Source organism: Neofelis nebulosa, chromosome 10, assembly GCF_028018385.1.
Source record: "Neofelis nebulosa isolate mNeoNeb1 chromosome 10, mNeoNeb1.pri, whole genome shotgun sequence".
Classification (NCBI taxonomy): domain Eukaryota; kingdom Metazoa; phylum Chordata; class Mammalia; order Carnivora; family Felidae; genus Neofelis; species Neofelis nebulosa.
This window is the reverse complement of record NC_080791.1, coordinates 81,833,747-81,845,375: the sequence shown is the minus strand read 5'-3', so window position 1 is coordinate 81,845,375 and position 11,629 is coordinate 81,833,747. Positions and strand designations below refer to the sequence as shown.

The 11,629-nt window shown below is 37.5% G+C and overlaps 1 long non-coding RNA gene across 1 annotated transcript; it reads right to left on the bottom strand.

The window, feature by feature from the left end:
- Positions 1-1,523: 1,523 nt before the first annotated feature.
- LOC131488743 (uncharacterized) lies at positions 1,524-10,671 on the bottom strand. The gene is made up of 2 exons (XR_009250277.1): positions 10,608-10,671; positions 1,524-2,028 (listed from the first exon to the last, which is right to left on the bottom strand). It is a non-coding gene; the product is annotated as an uncharacterized LOC131488743 (long non-coding RNA).
- Between the last annotated feature and the right edge of the window lie 958 nt (positions 10,672-11,629).

Sequence of the window (11,629 nt, the reverse complement as noted above, 5' to 3'; positions counted from 1 at the left end):
AATTGGAAATACTTGTCGAATCACTTTTTGTGTATGCCAAAATATAAAAGGTAAAATTTTCTAGAAATCAGCATCCAGTGTAAGAGTAGTCTGGTTTGGTTGGCTTATTAGACAGGTAAATCATACTCTTTTCTATTTTTCTTTTTAAATACCATACTGTTTTTAAAGATCATCTTAAAAGGCGACATAATTGATGGTTGCTGTTAAAGGAAAGCAAATGGCATCTTAGGTAGTCTTAAGAGGTTTCCAGTTGGGGTGCCTGGGTGGCTCAGTCAGTTAAGCGTCCAACTTCAGCTCAGGTCATGATCTCATGGTTTGTGAGTTTGAGCCCCCTTTGGGCTCTCTGCTGTCAGGGCAGGGCCCACTTTGGACCCTGTTCTCTCTCTCTCTCTCTCTCTCTCTCTCTCTCTCTCTGTTCCTGCCCCCTCCACCCATTCTTTCTCTCTTTCTCAAAAATAAATAAACATTGAAAGAAAAAGAATTTTCCAGTTGGATCTTTGTTCAATTTCTTCAGCAGATCATCCCAATAGGGAACAGCTTGGTGATGGTTTCAGATGTGGATTTCAGACTTGAGATCAGGTCTTCCTTTGGTTCATGGGAAAGAAGGTACATTATTCATCACCACCAATACTTTCGGTTGTATCCAAGAAAAAATACAGGACTTTCCATGGGTTGTTAAATGTTAGCTTTCATCAGAGTTTCATTTGAATCCTTGTTGAATCCAGTATTTCAAAGACCCTGCCTAAAATTTGAAAGCAAATTGTATAGGGGAAAAATAGAAACCACTAAATAAGTTTTCTTTTTATGTGCATATTTATATCCATTGCATCTTTTTTTTCCCATCTGGCCCTGCCCCACCTGGTCCAAGAAATAGGTCTCTCTATGCATGACTTAACTCAAAACAAAGTAGGACTGCAATTTTGCCCCAGTGTATTAAAATGAAAATGCTGTGGTTTATGTCTTACTATGAAACCACGTATCTATATGCATTGCATCTTCTGTACACTTTTCCCCACCACCAGCTGAGGAATTAGGTCTCTCTGTGTATGATTTAACCCAGAACAACTCTGGTGGTAAGATCTGTAATTCTGCATAAATGTATTAAAGGGGAAACCTTGTGATTTATGTCTTTAAATATATAATGGACACTATGCAGCTGGGTCAGCATTCTGATATTTCTTGGAGGGAAATCATAGCAGTATTTGGGTTCATCAAGCATCATTGACAGTGATTGTTTCCACATGGCTTCCTGAGAATGTAAAGCTTAAGCAGGGCCACTGCTTACCTCATACATAAATAAGCCAAAAGCACCCTTTTTGCACTCGTTGTAAATGTTTTCTCATTATATTCATTTAAGCAATTTGAGAACATTTATAACCAGCATCTTCCTGGACACATCATATGATGACCATTGGAAATGCCACTTTCTCCAAATATAAAAAGAAGGAAAAAACATCTTCTCTTCTACCTACCAAATGTGGAATTTGAATAATTTTCAAAAGAAAAAAATCTATACCCAAAGGTGATACTTTGCTTGTTTAATCAATAACTGTTCATTGGGAATTTCCTGACTCCCAAGTATGCTGCGTATTGTGAATATAACAATGTCCAGGGTGGAAAAAAGATCCCAGATAATTAATTATGCAGAAAACCCTTTGATTATAGCGATGGTAAATGCTTCCAGGGAAGTTTGTAAGGACAGTGTGTGGTGGGCAACAAGCTGAGGAAGAAATATGACTTTCCAGGGCTGATGGCACTCTCTAGTTGCTGACTCCTAGTAATATACAATAGAGTAAGAAGACCGTCTCTAGGGTGCCTCTTTTTGCTACTGATGTACCAAAGGAAAAGAAAGGAAGTCTTGAGTAAGGAGAATGCAGCAGTTCATGGCTGTAAAAGGTCCCTGAGGCCTTTTTTGTCAGGACTGGAACACTTCATTTGGTGATCAGAACATTGTTCCTCAAAGTGTGGTCCATGGGGCACCTGCAACCACATCCCTGGGATGCTTGTTAAATGTCAAGATTTGTAGACCTACAGAGAAAGACAAATATCATACAACTTCACTTGTATGAGAACTTTAAAGACACAGAACAGATGAACACAAGGGACAGGAAGCAAAAGTAATATAAAAACAGGGAGGGGGACAAAACATAAGAGAATCTTAAATATGGAGAACAAACAGAGGGTTACCGGAGGGGTTCTGGGAGGGGGGATGGGCTAAATGGGTAAGGGACATTAAGGACTCTACTCCTGAAATCATTGTTGCACTATATGCTAACTAACTTGGATGTAAATTAAGAAAAAAAAAAGATTTGTAGATCTAGCCCACTGGAACCAAATGGAAGTATATCAGGAGTCAGCATTTTAATTAAACAAGGTTCCAGATTGTTTCCCACCCGCACTCCATAATTTGAGAGCTCTTATACCGATTTAGATTCTCATGTGTATTAAATCCTCAAATGACCTTTGTGTCTTTTCACTTTTGTTTCTGAATCAATTCTAGGATAACTTCCCTTGAAGTGTAAAGTAAATCCATTGGTCAAACATTTGGAAATAGCAAGTAGCCAACCTAATTCCGCTTGAAATTGAAATATTTATAGCATAGAAAAGTGGAAAGAGAACTGAACTAGAAACCCAAACTTGTGTTTGACTTCTGGCTCTGTCACTCACTATATATGGTCATGGAAAGTAATTTCTCTTCTCCATTCTGTTTGCTTGTTCATAAAATGATCAGCATTTTCCAAACTTTGATCAATGGAGTATCACCTTAAAAACAGTATCACCTACACTATTAGGAATATTTTTCTCTTAGGTTAAGGTTTATTTTTTAAAAAGTTTTACACCATTACTATAAATGGAAAACCAATCATCACTTATTATAATTAGAAAGTCCTAACTATAAAATATATAACAATTAAAAAATTTTAAAGTCTATTCCTGAAGCTCCAAAATAATTGAGCCCACTATTAATGGTATTGTTATGATCCTTTGGGAAACAGTTAATTAAATACTATTTAAGACCATTTTCTCTGGGTGCCTGGGTGGCTCAGTGGGTTAAGTGTCCAACTCTTGATTTTGGCTCTGGTCCTAATCCCAGCATCCAACTCTTGATTTTGGCTCAGGTCATGATCTCACACTTTCGTGGTTTCGAGCCCTGCATCAAGGCTCTGCACTGAACATGGAATCTGCTTAAGATTCTCTCTCTCTTTCCTTCTGCCCCTCTCCCTTGCTCGCAAGCTCTCTCTCTCTCTCTCTCTCTCTCTCTCTCTCTCCTTCTCTCTCTCTTTCTCAAACTCAATAAATAAAAGACTTCTCTGTCTTATAAATTGAAGTGTTTATTGTAATATCATGCAAATGGTTATTTCATTATTTCTGGGAGAAAAAAAGTTCAAACTTAGAAAGCAATTTCTGAAAAATCAACCATCAGTGATTATCAGGCAAAAATTCTATAATAAAAGCTAGGGAAAAAATGATCCTTTTTCCTCAAAAGAAATGACATTTAATGTTACTCAAATATTTAATTAAATGCTTGCAACAAGCACATAGAATTTAAGCAAGAAATATCTTCCTTAATAACATCTTCTAACTCCATCTGTTTTTTTTTCAAATAATTAAAACTAGAATGGAATTAGAAAAAAATATGACAGTTTTAACAGAAATGAAATTCCAAATCTGTTCACAGTATACTTATTGTACATTGTTTTTTCTCAGCTTTATTGAGATATAATTGACATATACTATTGTATAAATTTAAGATATACAGTATTTTGATTTGATGGATTTATGTATTGCAAGATGATTACTACCATAGTGTTAACTAACACTTTTATTATGTCACATAATTACCATTTCTTTTTGTGGTAAGAATATTTAAGATAGGATCTCCCAGTAAATTGCAAGTACATCATACAATATTGTTATGTATAGTCATAGCATAGTCATGAGATCCCCAGAACTTATTCATCTTCTACCTGGAAGTTTGTACCCTTTGACCAATGTCTCCCCATTTCCCCCATCCTCTGGCCCCTGGTAACCACTTCCTATTTCTATGAATTTGGTCTTTTTAGATTCCACATATAAATGAGATCACACAGTATTTGTCTTTCTTTTCTGACTTATTTCAAGTCATGGCCCTCAAGATCCATTCATGCTATCACAAGTGGCAGGATTTCCTTCTTTCTCATGGCTACATAATATTGTGTTGTGCATATAATATATATATATATGTGTGTGTGTGTGTGTGTGTGTGTGTGTGTGTGTGTGTATACACACACACACACATACATGTTTATACATACTATATAAATGCAACAGAATATTATACATTATAGCTTTTAAAACAATTTTTTAATGTTTATTTTTGAAAGAAAGAGACACAGAGTGTGAGTGGAGAAAGGGCAGAGAAAGAGGGAGACACAGAATCTGAAGCAGGCTCCAGGCTCTGAGCTGTCAGCACAGAGCCCAACACTGGGCTCAGACTCAGGAATGGTGAGATCATGACCTGAGCTGAAGTTGGATGCTCAACTGACTGAGCCACCCAGGTGCCTCATATACAGTATAGGTTTAAAAAAATTTTTTTTAAGTTTATTTATTTATTTTGAGAGAGAAAGGCAGAGTGCCAGTAGGGAAGGGGCAGAGAGAGGGGGAGAATCTCTGAGTTGTCAGCTCAGAGCCCTACATGGGGCTCAAACCCATGAAACTGTGAGATCATGACATGAGCCAAAATCAAGAGTCAGACACTCAGCTGACTGAACCACTCAGGCACCCCTGTATGATAGTTTTTATACATTATTATATATTATGATATATGTGGATATATATGATATATGTGGATCATCCTTATCTGTTCATCCATTCATGGACTCTTATGTTGTTTCCATACTTTGGCTATTGTAAATAATGCTGCAGTGACCATGGGAGTGCAGATGTCTTTGATATACTGTTTTTATTTTCTTTGCATAGATACCCAGAAGTGGAATTATTGAATCCTATGGTAGTTCTATTTTTAAATTTTGAGGAACCTTGACACTGTTTTCTATAGTGATGGTGCCAATTTACATTCCCACTTAAAAATAAAAGAATAGTTGTTTTCTTTTTAGGGGATACATATTACTTATGAAAATCTGTTGGGATTCTGACCCTTTGACTCAGGAAAATGTGCACACACATATCACACACACACACACAAATACGCATATACTTTTACATATAATTTCAGAGTGTTTATGAAATCCCTAAAGTCAAAACCCTGGACCTAGGAGCCCATGAAAGAGAGCAGAAGACCCCTTGTATTTCTAATGACTGGCATATGATATCAGCAGGTTAATACTGAAAAACATGGGGAAAAAAAAACCATGAGAAACACTCAGTGCTACCTACTTGTATTACATTCAAGTTCTAGCTGTCTCATGGTCCTTAGGTATTCTGTTCTATTTTTTTTTTTCAGTCTTTTTTCTCTTTGCTTTTAATTTTTGGAAATTTCTATTTTCATATTCTCAAGCTCAGATAGTCTTTCCTCAGGTGTATCCACTCTACTTATAAGCCCATCAATGACATTCTTCATTTCTATTACGGCTGTTTTTGATCTCTAGCATTTCTTTTTGATTCTTGCTTAGAATTTCCCCCTTCCTTCTTATATTATCCATTTGTTGTTGCATGCTGTCTACTTTTCTATTAAAGATCTTAGCATGTTAATCATAGATCTTTAGAATTCCTGGTCTGATAATTCCAACACACCTGCCATCTCTGACTCTAGTTCTGAGACTTGTTCAGTCTCTTCAAACTCTGTTTTTGTTTGTTTGTTTGTTTCTTTCTTTCTTTATTTTAGTAAGTCTTGTAATTTTTTGTGGAAAGGTGAACATGATTTATGAGGTAAAAAGAACTGTGGTAAATTGGCCTTTAATAAGGTAGGGATAAAGTATAAGCGGGAGGGTAAGTGTTCTATAATCCCATGATTAGGTCTCAGTTGTTTGGTGAGCTTGTGCCCATGGACTGTGAACTTCACTGCTTCCCAATTTGTTCTCCTCTTTAGGTGGTCCAGGATGACTGAGAAGGTCTAGAGTAGTATATTTATATCTTCCAAGTAGGTTTAGGCTTTCACATAGTCCCAGCAGATTAAGCACTGGTAAAATAATTTATCTAGAAGATGGTTCTTTTTCAGAAAACAGAATACATTGGCACATTTCAGTACAGTTCACTTTCCTTCACCCTGTGGGCACAACAGGAATTTATTTATTTTTTCTGGTGTTCACTATGTGGACCAGGCAGGGCTCCTGGAGGTAAAACTCACAAAAGTAAGAGGTCATTCCTATGACTGGGTGTCCCTGGTGGTTTTATCTCTTAGGCTTGTCCATCTTGAGCCTTCAGCAGTTTGCCAGTTATAGTTCAGGTCTTCCTATCTTGGTACTGGTTCCTGTGGAAGTTTCTACTCTGGCAAGTTGTGATTCTCTGTATTTGTCTTCTGTCTGTACATTTTTCAGGGAAGTGGTTTCCTCTATGACATCACTTGTCTGATGGATCTAAAAAGAGGTGTTGAGTTTTCAGTTTATTTACCTTTTTTACTTGCTGTGAGGATGGAGCAAGGACTTCGAAGTTTCCAGTCCATGTTGGACTAGAAACTGGAAGTTCCCTGTCAGAGTATTTTAAATGGTGAACAGACCAATTCTGGTAGAGGCTGGGAAAGCTTTTGAGGCTAAAATTTGGTATGTACCTAGATAAAATGTGTTACACAGTAGAGGAGGGGAAAGCAATGAGGTCCTGCCTCACACAAAAAATTGAGACTTTTTTGGGTGACTGAGATCTTGAGGATGTGACCTGATTTCATCTAGGATGTGAAGAAGAGTACTCAAAGAAGCAACTACCATAGTTCCCCTCATTTATTCCACAAACATTTAGGCACTGGGGAGACACAAATGAAAATGTCTCTGCTTAAAGAGTTTACAATATATTGGACACTGTTGGTTGGCTACCTCGCTTCTAGACTCATGGCTCTTTATTTCTTCGAGGGCACCATGCTGCCTTTCATGTGAGAGTTCTTACTCTATTTGCTCTGAGAGGCATGCTCTCCCTTACCCCTTCACCTAGACAAGTCTCTCCTCTCTACTGTAGACACTGGTGGTTGCCCGCACACCATTTAACCTTCATCTCCATTCCGAGGTTTTAGTTATTCACTCCTTCTCTACACAGCCATGTGCACCAGTGATAGAAACCACTCCTCCAGCCCAAGGGAAGGTCCATTGTCATGGATATACCATTTCCTTTTGCCAATAGTTAGTTTAGGAGAGTGTATCTGACCTAATTCTGGTTGAGAAGGCATGAGGAGAAGCCTGTCAGAGGGGTTCTAGGAAAGGTTTCTATTCTTCCAAGAAAGACATAAGAAAAGTCATGTCTGAACACAAGGCCTGGAACTTCCGTAGTCATTCCACCAGCTTTCCCAGTGGATGAAGCACACGTATGAAGGAAGACAGAGCCAAGATAACTACACAGAGGTGGGACTAGAGGTATAAAATGTGAGAGGGCTTCTGGACTTCATGTTTTGTGAGATAAAAAATTTCCTTATTGCTGGATTTAGAGTTTCTGTTAATTGAGGCCAAAGTACCATCATTGCATATCATTTTTCATCAAACAGCTCAAAAGCTGCTTCTTCAGTGAAGCCTTCCCTGAGTCTCACTTTCTTCATATCAGTCCTGTCCTCTTATTTTATGCTCCTGTAGCTTCTTGGACTTCCCCCCTCTAGCATTTGCTATAATTCAAAATTATTTATTTCTGTGATTATTTGATCAATGCCTGATATTCCCACTGGACCATTAGCTCTAAGAGAGCCCTTATGTCCATCTTGCTCACCCCTGTCTTACCAGTGCACTGACTAGTGTCTGGTGCATAATCATGCTCATGAATATCACTAGAATGAGTGGGTAAATATACAAACCTGTATGTAAGCCTCAGTGGGAGCCAGGAGGAAAAGGGTGCTTAAGCAGGAGATCAGGAAAGATTTCACAAGGAAGGTGAAATTTAACCTGAATTTTGAAGGAGGAGGAGGAATTTTCTAGACTTAAAAGGCAGTGGGGAAGAGTATTCCAGGCAGCTGTAGAGATAGAGAGGTATGCTCCAAGCCGTTCAGTCCAACCAAATCACATTTTCATTGCAAGAGATTTCAGCTCAAATGTGTCCTCAAAATAATATTTATCATAAAGGGATATTTTTTTGCCTATAAAATATCTATTATTTCTTAGTTTAAATTCTTGAACAGTGAAATTACCCTCAGCGTCCATCAGTTTCTCCATAGAATTCCTTCTTTTGCATAAATTCCCTGTACCAATATTCTCTTGCTCACCTTTTAGTGGTTGGCTAGAGGGAGCAATAAGAGACCAGTGAAGATACTTTGTGACCTGTCATTCTAGTGATCTGTGAACTTATTCCGATTAACCAGCCAAGCAGCTAATATTCTCCAAGTCAAATCAGAGCAATGGAACAGAAAGCAAGAATCCCCACTGCCAAATACGGGTAAATTCCAATCCAAGTTACCTCAGATCTATTATGAGTTTGGGGGAAAGTCAAATCTTTAGACTATTATATCCAGGAAACCCAATCATCCTTAGTCGGCACCAGCTGCCGTAGCCCATAATATGTCATGTCCTATATAACACTTCAGAAATTGTTGCAACCGCATCCAATCCTTCTGTCCTTCCTTTCCAGGGCAGAAATAATTTTTGACAGAGAAGGAAACATCTAGGCCATGGGGTGCTGCCTTGGAATGCTGTCTTCTAGCAACAAAATATGATATGTAAGAGGTCTAGCTGAGTTTGAATATAAGCCACTGCAGATTCTTTATGTTTGGAGTGTAACTGATTCCACAAACTAGGCCAGTATCATTAGCTTATCATTCTACCATGAGGCTTGTGACCTTGGTCACAATCGCTAAATGTCTCCGGGGAAACAAGTGATGATTTCATCCACCATCTATATACTTTCCAAGTGGAGCACTCCAATCCCAGGGTCTATCCTGAGCTGTGTGTGTATATATACATTCAGCTGCCAAGTGGACTAACTCAGGGGCCATTCAAATTCAGTCCGTTCAAAACTGGATTTGTTTTCTTGCCCACAAGCTTGCTTCTGCTGTTGTGGTTTTTCTCTCCTTGTACTTGGAATCACTGTTAATGTATCTCTCCCAAGTAGCAACCCAGGAGACATCCTAGACATCTCCCTCCTTGATGCATCCCACGGCACTTAAAGTTCCTCAGTCTTCTAGATTTGGCTTCTTAATATCTCTCCTCTCCTTGTCCCTCTTCCAAGAATTCTCATTCAATCCTTTCTAATTTCTCATCCGGCTTCTTGCAGTAAGTAGATTTACAACCTCATAAGTGGATTTATGGCCTCTAGTCTTGCTCATTTACAATTCCCTCCACAATGTAGCCAAATGGATCTTTAATCAATATTTGCTAAAGTCACTTTATTGCTTAAAAACCTTTAAATGGCTCCTCACTGGTTTCAAGATAAAATATCAGATCTTTATTGCAACATACATTTCAACATTTCATGACTTGGTCCTGTCCCTGCATCCAGCTTCATATATCTCTTCTTACCCTAACCTATGCTCTTCTTCTACAGCCTCTGTTATTTTAACTAATAATGGTTACCATCTGTTGAATACTTACTTTCAGTTAGAAACTATGCTAAATGCTTTACATCAGTATTTCTCAAACTTCTCTGATGAGGCATATCACCCAGGATCCTTGATAAAACCAACAGTTTCTGGGCCTTATCCAAGACCCACTGAATTATGATATTTAAGGAATGAGTCTAGGAAGTTATATTAAAACACACACACACATTCACAGAACTAGAACAAACAACTCTAAAATTTGTATGGAATCACTAAAGGCCAAAGGGCCAAAGCAACCTTGAAAAAGAAAAGCAAAGCTGGAGGCATCGCAATTCCAGACTGCAAGTTATATTACAAGGCTGTAGTGATCAAGATAGTATGGCACAAAAATAGACACATAGATCAATGGAACAGAATAGAAGACCCAGAAATAATCCCACAACTATATGGTCAATTAATCTTTGACAAAGCAGGAAAGACTATGCAATGGGAAAAAGACAGTCTCTTCAACAATGGTGTTGGAAAAACTGGATAGCAACATACAAAAGAAATAAACTGGATAATTTTTTACACCATACACAAAAATAAATTAAAAATAAATTAAAGGGCTAAATGTGAGACCTGAAACCATAAAAATCCTAACAGAAGACATAGATAGTAACTCCTTTGACATTAGCCATAGCAACTTCTTTCTAGATATGTTCCCTGAGGCAAAAGAAACAAAAGCAAAAATAAACTATTGGGACTACACCAAAACAAAAAGCTTTTTCATAGAGAAGGAAACAATCAACAAAACTAAAAGGCAACCTACTGGATGGGAAAAGGTATTTACAAATGACATATCTGATAAAGGGCTAGTATTCAAAATATATGAAGAACTCAAAACTCAACACCCAAAAGCCAAATAATGCGATTAAAAAAAAAAGGCAAAAGACACGAACAGACATTTCTCCAAAGAAGACATACAGATGGCTAACAGACACATGAAAAGATGCTCAACATCACTTACCATCAGGGAAATGCAAATCAAAACCTCAATGAGATATCACCTCACATCTGCCAGAATGGCTAAAATCAAAAACACAAGAAATAGCAGGTGTCAGCAAGGTTGTGGAGGAAAAGGAACCCTCGTGCACTGTTGGTGGGAATGTAAACTAATATAGCCACTGCGGAAAACAGTATGGAGGGTCCTCAAAAAGTTAAAAATAGAGCCACTCTATGATCCACCAATCGCACTATTGGGTATTTACCTAAATAATACAAGAATACTAACTCAGAGGGATATGTGCACCTCTATGTTTATAATGGCATTATTTACAATAGCCAAGGTATGGAAGCAGCCTAAGTATACAAAGTAGTATAAGTATACAAAGAAGATGTGATATATATATATACATATGTGTATATATAGGTATATATATGTATATATGTGTGTGTGTATATATATGTACATATATATATATTCAGCCATAAAAAAGAGTGAAATCTTGCCAGTTACAATGACATGGATAGAGCTAGAGAGTATAATGCTAAGCAAAATACATCAGTCAGAGAAAGACAAACACCATATCATTTCATTCATATGTGGAATTTAAGAAACAAAACAAATGATCAAAGGAAAAAAGAGAGAGACACAAATCAAGAAACAGATCCTTAACCATAGAGAAGAAACTATACCACAGGGGAAGTGGGCAGGCGGATGGGTTGAATAGGTGATGGGGACTTGTTGTGATGAGTGATGTATCGAAGTGCTGAATCACTGTATTGTACACCTGAAACTAATATAACTAATATGTTAACTGAAATTACAATAAAAACTTAAAAATCCAGAAAAGATGTGGTATACACACACACACACACACATACACACACACACACACCATGCTGACTTATCATTTGAGAAGTTTGGGAAAATACTTTACATGAATTTTCATTTAATCCTCATAAAAAGTTAATGGGACAAGAACCATTACTAGTGTCATTTGTAGATAGAAAAACTAGGGTTTAAGGGAAGATATTATTTGTTCATGT